This window comes from Euprymna scolopes, chromosome 11, assembly GCF_053919585.1.
Source record: "Euprymna scolopes isolate OS-2025 chromosome 11, ASM5391958v1, whole genome shotgun sequence".
In the NCBI taxonomy this organism is placed as follows: domain Eukaryota; kingdom Metazoa; phylum Mollusca; class Cephalopoda; order Sepiida; family Sepiolidae; genus Euprymna; species Euprymna scolopes.
This window is the reverse complement of record NC_136492.1, coordinates 94,916,593-94,931,913: the sequence shown is the minus strand read 5'-3', so window position 1 is coordinate 94,931,913 and position 15,321 is coordinate 94,916,593. Positions and strand designations below refer to the sequence as shown.

Sequence of the window (15,321 nt, the reverse complement as noted above, 5' to 3'; positions counted from 1 at the left end):
TCCTGGTCATCAGAAATGGTTTCAAAAACGTGCAAATCGCACATGTTGATAAAACATGAATTATAGTTATGTTGACCAGACATACATGTGATTTCTCAATATAGAAAAGAGTTCGAAGTTAGTTAGAGAGAGTCAGACGAGAGTCAGATCAGAGTCGGGAAGAAGAGAGAGAGAGAGAGAGAGCTGACATGGAACCTTGGAAGCGAGGTTAGAAGAAGAAATCATGTAAGACTTGGATTCCTGGATGCAAAGCCATTGACCGGTCATATGGAATAATAAAAAAAAATCTTAATCTTTTGTATCTGCGTCTTCGTGTTGTTATTCAACAGAAAAGGTATTGTCCATTTATGTTATAAGAACTTTGTGAAAATAATCATCACCAAAACAAAGGTAAAGTGAAATTGTATTAATATGAACTTTGTGTTTATAAAAATATACAACTGTCTCTCTCTTTACATGTACCTATTTATGTCACCAATATGCTATCTCTCACAGCACACAACATGAATCAACAACAAAAATATAAGTCGTCATCTAAACAAGAACACTTAATAAGAACAACGAAACATATAAGAATATTTAGTACCTTTCGTCTAATAATAACACTCATTACATAATATATAAACATAATAACCCCTATTATGACCCCTTAAGTTTTATAGTTTTAGGCTCAAATCAATTTCTTCGTTTCTTTTTCTCTCTTAGTTTCCCCTCTCTGTCATACTCTAAGCAAGTCTGACGACCTAGTCCACACATTCCAAAATTTCATCATGACAAGAAAAAATACACGATTAAACCCGGATCTCCAACTTCCAACGTAGACCCCCACTATTATGTCTCCTTCTACAACATCAGGGGTCTACGTTCTAACCGTCCAGAGGTTGAACCCCGATTATAGGAGACTAAACCATACATTTTATTTTTAAGCGAAACAGGCATTGGACAGACTATTTTCCTAGATGAGTTTGTAATTAAAGGATACTCTAACGTAACTTCTAAATCTGACACTCAAGATCGCCATGGGCTTGAAATATGTGCCTATATTAAAGATGGCTTTCCATGTGGTAAAGACATCTCCAGAGAATATCCTAACTTACCCTATATGTGCTTCCGGGTTGAACTTACTCACACTACTGCATTTATATTTACTCTCTATCGCCCCCACAACAGCGAAGTTACTATCTTTAAAAGCATATCTGAGAAAATTGACCACCCCCTATCTGTTTATCCTTCACGTATGTGGAGACTACAATGTTCACAACGTGGAATGGTTGACCCATCCAAACAAGACCAATGAGGAGAGGAGATTCTCTCATGATTTTTCCATTGCTTATGACCTCACTCAGATTGTTCACGAACTCACTCGTGTGCCCGACAATGACGACCTATATGCGAGTCTACTAGACCTTTTTCTCACAACTTGCCCTGAAGTCTTGGATCTTCCAACCACTTTGTTGAATCACTTAAGATAAAAATGAAATGTAATAAATCTCCAGGCGTACCTCTCTATCGTACAGTATAGCGATACACTATGGCTGACTGGGGTAGCTTCCGTACATTTATATCAGATCTACCTCTGCGTTCCATGTTTAAAAAATATGTGTCCTCTATAGTATCAGACCTGACGGAATGGTATATTGTAGGTATAGACCATTTCATACCCTCGAAAAAGTCCCAGCACAAACCTAACAGCCAGTCATGGTTCTCTCCAGAATGTGCTGCTGCCACTGCGCACAGAAATCACTTTTTCCACTGCTTCCAACGTATTAGATGTATAGAAACTAAAGCCGATTTCAGGACTGCCAGCAGTCATTGTAAGAAAAATAATAAAGAACTTGTATGCTCAATCCGTCAAGTCCAAAGTAGCTGAGCAGCGACTTGGTTCTTACCAATTTTGGCAAATAGCAAACAGAATCCTGAACAGAAGCGTGTGCTCAATCCCAACTATCATCAATGGACCTGAGGTAATCTCGTCAGCATCTGACAGAGCAAAACTCTTTGCCAAGAACTTTGCAGCTAATTCTACCCTTTGCGACCAAGGCCGCCAACCCCCAATATTTCCTACTGTATCAGAAAATACGCTATGTGATATACATATATTTGTGCGTGTTGTTGCCAAGTTAATCCAAAACGTTGATTCCAGTAAAGCAACTGGCCTTGACAGTATTCAAATTATAGTACTCAAAAAACTTCAACCAGAAATAGCGCCCATACTTACAAAACTGTTTAAACATTGTCTTAAAGAGAATTGCTTCCCATCACCCTGGAAAATCTCATCAGTATGCCCTGTATTTAAGAATTCAGGTGATCGCCCATTTCCCCTCTCAATACAGGCCAATAAGTCTCCTGTGCGCTATGAGTAAGTTGCTGGAATCCGTGTTAAATAGAGAAGTAATCAACCATTTCAACAAAAATAACCTTCTGAGTGATACACAATTTGGTTTTCGTTCTGTTAGATTTACATCAGATGTGCTTACAGTTATATCTCATAGGATTAGCGAATCTCTCGACGGAGGCAACCTTTCTAGGACAATTGCCCTTGACATATCTAAGGCCTTTAGTAGGGTATGGCACAAAGGTTTACTTCACAAGATATCTAGCCATGGTATTGCTGAAAATGTCTTCTCAATTATTAAATCATTTCTTTCTGATAGGTTCATAAGAGTACTAGTGTATGGGCAAAAATCAGCTCAAAGTATAAATGCTGGAGTCCCTCGGGGTTCCATCCTGGACCCAACTCTGATCTCAATTAATGATCTTCCAAATCACATCCTTACATAATTTGTAGACATTTATGCTGACGACACTACCATCTATGGTAGCACATCTAAGACAGTAAACGACCAAGTTCTCACCGATTCTCTCTTCTCTGATCTTGATTACGTGGGACAATGGGGAAAGGAGTGGCTGGTTACTTTTAATGCATCTAAAACCAAGCTTCTCTCTTTACATCATCAACATTCTGATCCACATCTGGCATCAATTGAAATGAATGGCTCTCGTCTTCAGGAGGTCTTAAGTTTTGACAAGTATCTGGGCTTGACCTTTACTCCTGATCTTAAATGGAACACGTACATCAAATCTGTTGCCAAAGCCGCTGGATAAATGGTGGGATCCTTCTATCGATCCAGTAGATATCTCACTGCTGATGAATTTCTCTATTTATATAAGAGCCAGGTACGTCCAAGGATTGAATACTGTTGCCACATCTGGGCAGGAATTGCTAGAAAGGAATTGTCCTGCCTTGATAGAGTTCAAAGTAGACTTCGTAGCCTCGAAGGAGATTTACTTTTCTCTTCCCTGCAACCTCTGTCTCATAGAAGAGATGTTGCGAGTTTGTCTCTGCTGTTATTTTCATGGAAAGTGTTCGACTATGGTCCCCCCTCGCCAAACTTTCACAAGAAACACCCGTCTAGCTGAAAACACTATCAATAATTCACTCCACTTGTTATCTGTGGCTAAACCTAAACGTAGATTCCATGAACAAAGCTTCTTTCTTAGAACTGAACGCCTGTGGAATTGTCTTCCGTTTTCCTGCTTTCCAGCTGACTACAATATGGTTGTCTTCAAGTCTAACGTAAACAAGTTCTTGATGAGCCGTCCTACTTGTTAACAAATTTACCGAATTTCCATTATTAACGATTACTATATTGTCCGATTTCTACTGTACACTCACAAACCCTTATCCTCGAGTTGCCTCTTGGTCTTGACAAGTGGTGATGCCTATGTAAAAAAAAAAAATTTAGATCCCTGTCCAAGGAACCTATATCTAAAATATCAATTGTTTATTCTAAAAATTGGCCGAGGAGTTGGGTAGAGTTTCCAAAGGTCAAATCGTTGAACTTTGACCCCTTAACAGCAAAATTTCTGGCCGAAAACGGATTGCAAAGATTTTCCCAAATTTTAGTACCCTCTATATCAAATTTCGAGTCTGTAGACTAACATTGACAGTGTTATTGCGTAGGAAAATGTACACAGACACACACACACAGACACAGACAGACACGTTCGCTTTTAAAGATATATTGACTAGAATTTCAGCCCGGCGTTGCCCGAGTGTTTGGAGGTGTATGTTGAGCAACAAAAAAAAAAGGAAAAGCGGTCAATTTTTTAAACTTGGACTCCTATTATCACCCCTTAAAATTTATTGTTTTGGGCTCGAATCAAGTTACTAAGTTAGGTCTATGTCCATGGAACCTATATCTAAATTTCAGGCGTTTAGACCCAAAATTGAAGGAGGAGTTTGGTAGATTTCTCAAAGGTCAAATCGTTGAACTTTGACCCCTTACCAGCCAAATTTCTGGCCGAAATCGAATCACTAAGATTTTCCAAAATCTCAGTACCCTGTATATCAGGTTTCGAGTCTGTAGACTGAAAATTAACAGAGTTATTGCGTAAGGAAATGCACACACACAGACACACACAAAGACACGTTCACTTTTATATATAGATATATAGTGACATATGGCCGAGTGGTCCTAGACGTCGTATCAAAGTTTACAGTTATCCAAAGGTGCTGAGTTCAATCCTGAACGAAGGCAGTAAAAAGTAACATTCAAAACAGAGAATCAGCAACTATGTCCCAGAGCCTAGCTGGAGTCCGAACACGGTACCCCCGTAATAATAATAAAGGGTTGGGTTCGAGACTTCTAGCAAACGGTTCCCCAGTTCGATACTAAACACCTGATGAAGGCGGGAGGGCAAAACGGCCGAAACGGCCGAAACGTTGTGACGATTACAACCAAGATGAGGAAGTCAGTCCGACAATCTCAATCAATGAACACACCTCATCTCAAAAATACAGACAATTACTAGATAGATAGATAGATAGATAGATAGATAGATAGATAGGTAGGTAGGTAGACCAGCATTTCTGCCCCGTGATTTTGGTTGTATGTTGAGCGAAAAAAAGAAAAACCAGTCAATTTTTTAACTTTGATCCTTATTCAGTGCCCGGGCGGCGTTCACGAATATAATGAAATTCTTTTGAGGAAAAATAAAGGCGCTTTACTCAAAGAGCTTGTTGAAGAATTACTCACAAGTTTGCATCAACTGCTTGCAAATATGAGGATCAAGTTATATTTTTACACGGCCATTTTGCTTGTTTTCCAGAAAATCTAGGTGATGTCAGCGACGAGCAAGGGGATGGCTTCCATCAAGACATCAGCGACATAGAAGTTCGCTATCAATGTCGTTGGGATGTCACCATGCTTGCAGACAACTGTTGGTCTATCAAGCGCGATGATGCCGGAGCCCTTCATTCAAGAAAATCAGTAAAACTTTCACTTATTGATGATGTTATCCATGTTTAGCATTTTTTACAACTGTAAGCTTTAATTATGAATATTTTAGCGTGATTTCATTAAAGTTACATAAACTATTGTTTCTTCTATTTGCTTGTTTTTTATTGTAGTTATCGGCTTCTTATAGCAGAAAAACTAGACCTGGTCGAAAAATGTGACGGCATTTCTGACATTTGCGCTCTCAAATGAGGTAAAACCAGTTAAAACATCTTAAGCACCATTACAATTTTTGTAGGTCAGTGTAATTCTTATGGGAATAGATTTTACCTTAACAGTCTCAAGAGTTTGCCATGGCCAACTGACATAAGGACACTTCACTACACAAGTAAACTGTAACGAAATAATTAAAAGAAACATAGCATTTTAAAATCTAAGTAAGATCCCTCTCCGCACAGTTATACACTGACTCATCTAATGTACACTTTCTCAAGATAATGTTTCCTCGAGTAACATAATTTAGCGGCATACTCCAGCAGTCCAGATAAGTTCTTCTCCTGGAGTCCAGCAAAATTCAGAAAAGTTCATAATAAAACTAAACTAAATTATAGTTAAAAGACCAATTAGGGAAATATCTATTGAGTTATTGTTAATGCAGAAAATATCTCTTATTTGTACAGATCAAATTTGTTGTTTCAAAGCGTGCATTACTAAAAAAAATGGTTTTTACAAATCAAGTTCTATAATTATGGTGGAAGTTGCAATTGGCTCAATTTGAATAGATTTTACGTTTCCACCTTGCATTGTTAAGGCTTTTCCGCGCTTGTCGTACGTCGCACTAGAGGTCGAATAAGAATCTAATCAAACCTTGCTGGTGTCCTTCATAGCTATTATCTTTGAATTAGACTGTGTCAGCATCTGCTGAGGGCAAATAGCTGGCGAGATTATTAGCAAAGAAATAAATGTGGATTGGCGTTGTCACGCAATTATAGCAGGTGCAATTGTCAATTCGATTGTCGCAAATAAGAGCACATTTAAACGTTGATACTGTGCACGAGATATATTAGGCTGCCCTAGAATTAAATCGACCTAGTTTGTCGACTTTTGCTATGCATCAACAAATAAATCAACTAATTTAACACAGAAATGATATAAGAGAACATGTTACATAAATTAGGAGCTTATTTAATTGCTAAAAATTATTTTATTATTTCTTTGTTTTCCAGGCTATATTAACAATCGCAGTAACATAATGGAAAACATAGAATTTGTTCTTGATTTTCTCTACTGAGGATGGATGGTTTGCATTGTTTGACTCATTTGAACAACTCTTTTAATCTAGGGGGTTAGTATTGCAATTATATGATCTCGAAATATTCAGGAAATTTCAACTTTGTGTTTTGTCAAATTTTATGCATTGAGCCAATGCTTTAAGATAACAATAACCACTGGGATCAATTCAGTTTGATCAGTGTTTTATGTTATCAAAGTATCCATAACTTTTGGAATACTTTATACAACAATAACTGCCCCCGCCGACATTAAAAGGTCGTAAGATATGCTCATATGTTATACTTTAATTCACGCAGAGTTTTTATTTATTATTATTGAGTCAATTCTTTATCGATTATTTCATTTATTATACCCAACATGATTTTAAAGTAAAATCAATATGATTTGAGTGCCATCATCTAGAATCGAAACCGAAACAAAAACTGATAATCAGTGATCGTTTTAAATTTATGGCGATCATTAAAAACGAAAGAAAACAAGAGAAAAATAGTATAACAGAAATCAAGTAAAAAGTTAAAAAATAGAAAGGAGGGTAGACGAAAGAACGTATAAGAAATATATAGATACATATGAAAATATAAATAAAAGAGTAATATATATATATATATATTGTTGAAAAGCAAAAGGAGTTTTATTTAACGACTTTCCTTTCGAGTTTTTCCAATTTTTCAATTTACGTATTAATATTTTTGCAGCATTGTTGAATGTCTCTATGTAAAATACGTGTTATATGTTATAACATTGTTTCCGCTACCGCTTTCTACTGAAAAATCATCCACTCGCGATCCCTGTCTAAACCTAAACATGAATTCCATGAACAAAGTTTTTTTCTCAGAACTGTCGACCTGTAGAACTCTGTTCTGCTAATCTGCTTTCAAACTGACTACAAAATCGTTGTCTTCAAGTTAAATGTACACAAATTCTTATTCAACCTCCTCGTAAATAATCACTATAATCCATCAAACAAATAAAATTACCACTACAAACGATTATTACGTAATTGTCCCAATAACTACGATACACATATTAACGCTTATACTTGAGTGGCCTCCGGACCTTGATATGTGTTCACTGCGTTTGCAAAGAAAAAGACATTTTGTTTTGGGCAAGAACGTGTTGATGTAGAGTCACTATTCCCCCTACCCGTCAATGAAATCTTAGTTTACAGGTTGACAGGAAAGTTCTTACGGTTTTTAACTTTTAAATTCAAATGAACATATCTTAGTAAAAAGATTTATTGATCGAAAAAAGCATCATCGGTATACACATTTTTTTTCCAACACAAAACACTAACATAAAAACCTTGCGTTCTGGAGGAAATAAAGGCAGAGTATTGTAGCCTAATTTGTTAAACTTCTGCAGGGTTACTTTAGCAACGTGCAATCGGGCATTGTCTTAGAAGAGAACTGAGTCTGAGTGTTGTTGTCGAAGTTTCTGATGCATTTCATTAATTTGTTGACAGTATTGCTCCGTCGTAATGGTCCGGCTTGCATAAAAAATGGCATTGCTTCAACCAATGATATATATATATATATATATATATATATATATATATATATATATATAAACTGAATGTGAGTGTGTCTGGTCACGAATAGTCTCCTATATGGTTGACTATTAAAAAAAACTGATTACATATAATGATAGAAGATGTATCGAGACACAAAAATGGGTATGTTTGATCTGGAAGAACGGTGGTTCATTAAAAGTGTGGATTCTGCGTTCGCGCCTGGTCCACAAAGTATGGAAATAAAAAAAATTAAAAATTAAAAAAAAACGTTTACAAGTGTTTTTGATATAGATGTACATAAGAATACTGTGATATGTTTTAACTTAAATAGGGATGGTATAATAAAATTGCGGGGTCTGCGTTCGCGCCTGGCCGTCATATAATGAAAATAGGCACACACTTTAATAAAGCCTTTTCATATCTATTTGCGTAAGTATACTTTGATAATTATGTTTCAGTTTGAAGAAATATGGTATCATTAAATTATGGGGTGTTCGTTCGCACCTGACTTCCATAAAATGGAAATATGTCACAAAGTTTAACAAGGGTTTTTAATATAGATCCACAGAATAGTCTGATAAGTGTTTCAGTGTGAAAATGTATGCTATAATAAATTATGGGGTTTATCTATTTTATTTTTATCTTCACCATATTTTGCTTTGGTTTTGATACCCACAAATTCAACCCAAATTTACAATAATTCTTTTCATAACCTATCATACTTTCATAAATCCGAGTCCATTTTCTGTAGGCTGTAGCAAAAGTACGCGTCGTTGACTGCGTTACAAAACCAGCCTACAGAAAATGGACTTTGATTTATGAAAGTATGATAGGTTATGAAAAGGAAGGGTTGTAAAAAGATAGCTTCGAATTTGGGGGTATCAAAACCAAAGCAAAATATGATGAAAGTAAAAATAAAATAGATAAACCCCATCATTTATTATACCATACCTGTTCACACTGAGACACTTATCACAATATTCTGTGGATCTATATTAAAAAACCTTATATAATTTTCCGACATCTCAGGCTACTGTTTACAAAATGCGACCAACCTGGTAAGCAGTTTTTTCTTCACCCTTTGTAAGAAAAATCATTCAATGGAAATGAGGACTGAAGGGCACAAAAGGAGAAGCGAGAGTTACTGGAGCTGCCGATAACACATCCACATGCATTACATTATCTACTCTCCATTTGCAATCGCCGAATGACTTTTTTTATAACTTAAATCCTTTGACTTGACAATCAATATCATAAATATTGTACAAGAAGTATACAGATAAGATAGAAGAACTACGATTGCCTTACACACTGCTTTTATAGCGCATTTTTAATTCTCTCTACGAACAGCCACATTTCTCCGTCTGCTTTCTTTAATTTAGCTACTTATTTCCGCCAATATATTTATACCCGAGTTTCAAGTGAAAAGTGTGTTCAAATATTCAAGTTGATTTAACTAGCCCCGAACGAACATACCTAAGTGAACCTGTTATTATGGAACAACACATAATGATGTACAATATTATATTTATAATAAAATTAATCTGAAATGTCTGACTATCAGCGGCTCATACATTGCTACATTCAAGAGAGCATATTCTATAAAGACAACATGTGGTAATTTAGCACAATGAGTCAAATATTAGTCTTTCAGTTACTAATCCAATCGTTTCTGGATTTTTGGTTTTTATGCAAGATATGTAACTAAATTTACACTTGCGTTTCTTGTTGGGATAAAGTAATTCGCATTAGAATAAGCAGTATTTTTTTTAATAAAAATAGAAATGTTCTTTTCTATAATATTCAGTTTATATGAACACAATGTTCTAAAATCATTGCGACACTGTTTTTTCTGTCTGTCTTTCTATCGTCATGTCTATCTTCTCTCTTATGTCATAGATTTAAATTTGTCTAACCTCTTCTTACTCTCAACTAAACGCATTATCATTAAAATATTTGTCAAGATTACAAGCTACATTACATTCGACACAATATTCACTTTCGCCTCCATTATTTAGCGTTATTCAGGTCATTGATAAAGGAAACTTATGACTTTCAATCTCTCTCGAAACATAATTATTTGTATTTTTCTTTTTCTTAATATGTACTTATTACTTTTCGTATGATATGTAGTGTTTAAGTCACTGTTTTTAATTTTCTCCCCCATGCATGACCTCCGTTATACGATCAATGAAAACACATCAATTAACAAATTGATTGTAATACTCTTTACATTGGGCAATATTTCAGTCCGTTTATTATGATTACAAGTAATGTGTTAATGTGTTAAAACCATCGTATATTTTAATAAGATTATTTTCATGCTTCATTATAATATAATAAGAATGAAACTTTTGTTTTTTTTAAATACTAAAGACTCTATCCGGCCATGTTTGACTGGAAAAGAGTAATCCAACCCCTCAATTCAATTCTGAACATATTCCGTAGTTCTCTCTTAAGATTACCGAGTTCAACAAGACGAACCTCAAGAATTACTGAAATTACCTTGACTGAAAATTCGTAAGAATATTATCTAAGTGTCAATAATAATCTGAATTATCCAGATCATACAAATGTGTATTCATGACTAAAATATTGCTTCCAACCATTACGTAATATGTTTACCATCCTTTTCTTAATAAAAACAGACGTGAAAATTCAGTGACGTAAATAAAAAAGTTGACTTGATAAGTGAATGCAGAAATGAACGTTGGCTGATGGCCAGTTAAGATTTCTGTCGTTTCATTTATTTGTCCCCCCGCGGAAACAAGCTCGCCACAAAAAGAAGTGTCCAAATGAATAGCAATTATCTAATATGAGGGGTTTCCCCAACATTGATCAAAGCCGATTGCTTTCTGGTCGTTTCACTGTTGATTTAGTTTCGATTTTATAGTAACACCCCGACGAGACCCGTGAGCGGATGTAATAGGTGAATTTTTAAAAAGTCGTGCAAAATAAATCTAGAGACGACGCCCCTTCGCAAATCGTAGATATTATAATCTAAGGAGTATATAAAATGTTCGAAAGAATATTAATTCCCCCTCCGAGAAGCCCGGCGAAAAAAGCCTTCACTAGACATACAAAAACGCGCACGGGCGTTATTTTTCTTTTATATATGTAGATGACGAACAACAAAGTGTAATGTTACGCAAAAACATACAGACACACTTATTATTCATTAATATTTCACAATGTATTATGACGCCATTGAACTTCATGAAGGCCGTAAGAATATATCTCAAAAACACACATACATACATATATATACCACATACACACACACACACACACACATATATATATACGTATATATATATATATACATATATATGTGTGTATACACACACACACACACACACACACACACATATATATATATATATATATATATATATATATATATAAACGGTGTTTAATGATACAAAATTTTATTAAAGTTCTAAAAAGGATAAGTAGAGTCATTATATGAATTTTGGAGAAGACCAATGGGAGAAAAAATTAGACGGAGAAAAATTGTCAAAAGACTATTCAACTAAAAAATAATTCGAATACAAAAGAACCTCGAGGAACCTTTATATATACATGCAGTTATTAACTGCAGTAGCAAAATGTTTATCTTGTTTATGACTCTTTATGAAACAAACCAATAGTAGTTAAACTTTGTACAACTTGCATAGAATAATACAAATTAAAAGTTTTGCAAATTATATTCTGTGATTGATCGAAAATCAGAAAGAAAATATTTTATAAAATTCTAAGCGAAAATCTGATATATTTAATTATAAATGGGGTTATTGTTAATTAATTTCCATTTATTCTTTTTACTATAAATTTAATTTTCTCTTGTTATATTATTGACATTTTATTCGTGGATTCTCTATGGTTTATTTTGGTTATAATTAGATGTGAATTCTGACATGTTTATTTCAAATATGTTGACATTTCCGTCAGATTTCTTTGATTTTTCACAATTTCAAGAGTGTATCCGCTTATTCCTTGATTTAATAATCAATATCGCTGAATATATCTTAGATGTCAAAATGTCTTTACAAATCCTAACTTTTGAAATAATGTATTGCGGTGTATGTATTTTCTTTAATAGTAACTGAATGGGAAATATAGAGAAATATAGCATTGCAAAGGAGAAGTGGCAAATAGATTTGCTAATTGCTTCGAAAAGACAATGAACAGAAACGGGCGATGAACAAGACCCCGGAATTCTCATAATATACTAATAATATATGTACCAGGTGAATAAACGATCACGAAATCCTCATGATATATTAATAATATATGTACCAGGCGAATAAACGATCATGAAATTCTCATGATATACTAATAATAAATGTACAAGGCGAATAAACGATCATGAAATTCTCATGATATACTAATAATATATGTACCAGGCGAATAAACGATCATGAAATTCTCATGATATACTAATAATAAATGTACCAGGCGAATAAACGATCATGAAATTCTCATGATATACTAATAATAAATGTACCAGGCGAATAAACGATCATGAAATTCTCATGATATACTAATAATATATGTACCAGGCGAATAAACGATCATGAAATTCTCATGATATACTAATAATATATGTACGAGGCGAATAAACGATCATGAAATGCTCATGATATACTAATAATATATGTACGAGGCGAATAAACGATCATGAAATTCTCATGATATACTAATAATATATGTACCAGGCGAATAAACGATCATGAGATTCTCATGATATACTAATAATAAATGTACGAGGCAAATAAACGATCATGAAATTCTCATGATATACTAATAATAAATGTACCAGGCGGATAAACGATCATGAAATTCTCATGATATACTAATAATAAATGTACCAGGCGAATAAACGATCATGAAATTCTCATGATATACTAATAATATATGTACCAGGCGAATAAACGATCATGAAATTCTCATGATATACTAATAATTAATGTACCAGGCGAATAAACGATCATGAAATTCTAATAATATACTAATAATATATGTACGAGGCGAATAAACGATCATGAAATTCTCATGATATACTAATAATATATGTACCAGGCGAATAAACGATCATGAAATTCTCATGATATACTAATAATATATGTACCAGGCGAATAAACGATCATGAAATTCTCATGTTATACTAATAATATATGTACCAGGCGAATAAACGATCATGAAATTCTCATGATATACTAATAATATATGTACCAGGCAAATAAACGCACACTTTGCATGGCATTCTCTCAGAAATGTAGAGAGGGCACGAAAGTGCAATTTATTTGTGAAAGGTTGAATAAATAAAAATAGAACGTTACTTGAGATTTGTGTTTCCTACTATATATTTATTTTTGTAGTACATAATTTTAATTCAGTAAAATTTTAACGTAGAGTTTGTCAAATTAAATTCGGAGTATCTCTAGAATAAATATATTCATACACATTGTTTTAACATAACCATTTCGAAAGATAATTTTATTAACACATAATGAAAACAAAAAAGATTAACTATTAAAATAAGTTTAAAAACTTTGCTAAAATCTTATTACTACTGGGAGAATCTGTTACAAGTCAATTAACTGTGTTTATATAAGTAAAACAGAGTATTACTTTTCCGAGATTTATAAGATGAGGATTGATAATTTGTATTATTTGCATTATTCGGAATAATATATATTCATGATAGATGGTGAATACAACGTATTCTTATATCTTTATTAGGCCAGAATTTGAGTGTCTACAAAACACTTTCAGATTGCTTTCAGTCTCTCTAACTTTTCTCAGGAGAACCCTACATGAGTATAGTTTCCCCTACAAGTAATTTCCGATCAAATATTTAATATAACATAATATCCGAAGCACCCATTATGGCTATCCGCTAGTTTATACGAAAAATGTTTTAATCTTCTTCAAATGATGTTGCCTCCAGTAACAGCATTAAGCTAAAAGCTGTACCAAACTAGAATTTTTTTATATTTTAGAATCTGGTAAACTACATTAAAGTTATACTTATACCATAGTTTATTAGTTAAATAAGTAAGTTAGTGACTTTCCGTTATTATTAAGTTTGTGAAGTAAAGAATTGCATTAATGAACCACTCGTATGTCTGTGTATCTCATATTAAGATAAAATGTTAGCCACCAAAATATTCAACTTGATTTCTAAGAAGTTGCTTTCGATAGTAAAATGAAAAACGAGAGATATATTGAATACATATGTGTGTTTGTTTATGCTGTTTTTATTGTAATGTATGTTTGTTTATACTGTGTTTATATTTTCTATGATTACAAAACATGAACACTATGAGCTGTTTGAAAACACGTTCACTTTCTTAAGCACAGTGTCCTTATATGGAGACTTTAATAAATAAACTCTGTGATGAACTCGGAACATTTGAGGGAAATTGTTTTATCTGCCATGTTAATATCTTTTAGACAAATGTCTAAAAAAAAAGTAATATTATGTTCAGTCTCTATTTAACTCAGCATATTTAATGCAATTTACGTGCATTTAATTATCATTTTTCTAAGTTCATAATGGAAGGAATATAGATTATATTTTTATTTTTAATATACCTGATGAGATTTACACTAATGACTCTCTTCTTGGAGGAGCACAATGTCTTGATAAGCTTCTGAGACTGACCTTCACTCCTGATCCAAAATAGAACACACACATCAAACCTGTTGCTATGATCTCTTAAAAAATGTTTTACCTCTTTAGTAGGTATCTTATTACCGATGCAATCCTCTATCTGTATAAAAACCATGCATGTCCTAAAATTAAGTATTCTTGCTAAATCTGAGCAGGAGCTGCTCGGCGTGCCGTATTCTGCCTTGATAGGATTCAAAGCTGGCTTCGAAACGTAGTACGTGATGCCTTTTCCTCCCATCTGCAACCCCTTTCACACAGAATATACTTTGCGAGCCTATCTCGGCTTTATCATTATTTTCATGGCAAGTGTTTGTGTGAGCCCCAATCTATAACTCCTCTTGTCGGACTTTTCCCCAAAACAACAACAACAACAAAAAAAAAAACACTAGAATAGCTACAACCAATACCAACAATTTTCCTCGGTCGATCTGTAAACGCAAATTTCATGAACAAAGCCTATTTGCTAGAACTTCTTGCCTGTGAAACATTGTTCCCCTAGGCTGCTTCCCGACCGCCTACAATGTCGTAGCCATAAAGTCCAATGTAAAAAAGTTCTTGTTTAGCTGTCCTCTTAAATAATTAAATTCTACCCAACTTAC

General features: G+C 34.0%; 1 protein-coding gene across 4 annotated transcripts in view; it reads left to right on the top strand.

Moving 5' to 3' along the window:
• LOC145287971 (QRFP-like peptide receptor) overlaps window positions 1-15,321 on the top strand; it is a 578,499-nt gene that overhangs the window by 205,850 nt on the left and 357,328 nt on the right. Inside the window, exon 1 of one of the 4 annotated variants that reach the window (XM_080135947.1) lies at window positions 6,467-6,585. The exons of the other annotated variants lie outside the window; for them this stretch is intronic. The gene's annotated coding sequence lies outside the window, so the exon portion shown is untranslated. Of the gene's footprint in view, window positions 1-6,466; window positions 6,586-15,321 lie in introns of those variants that run through there. 4 annotated transcript variants of the gene reach the window in all.